Genomic DNA, 322 nt, shown 5'->3' with positions numbered 1-322 from the left:
CGTTCTGTTCTTTGTTTAAATCCTTTAACTCTTAAAATAATGACTGACTTTTGAAATAGTATGAGTGGATGAGTGGTCCACTTATTAAACACATAATGAGATTATCAGGTACAAAATCAAAAATGTCAAAATTCGAAAGGAAACAACATACTAGAGTATGTCGATAAGTGTCAAAGTATGACAGCTGAAAACCACATAGCGTAGCATGTCGAGACAAGTCATACTTATACATGTTAAAAAAATCGCCCAATGTCATAATATAGTATAACGAACATTTAAGAGAAAACGAGATGGTATAGTATGTTGAAAAATGTCAAAATAT

This window comes from Plectropomus leopardus, chromosome 12 (assembly GCF_026936395.1).
Source record: "Plectropomus leopardus strain MGB_pleo_1.0 chromosome 12, ASM2693639v1, whole genome shotgun sequence".
NCBI classification, from domain to species: Eukaryota; Metazoa; Chordata; class Actinopteri; order Perciformes; family Serranidae; genus Plectropomus; species Plectropomus leopardus.
The sequence above is the reverse complement of the archived record's forward strand: the minus strand, read 5'-3'. Positions refer to the sequence as shown.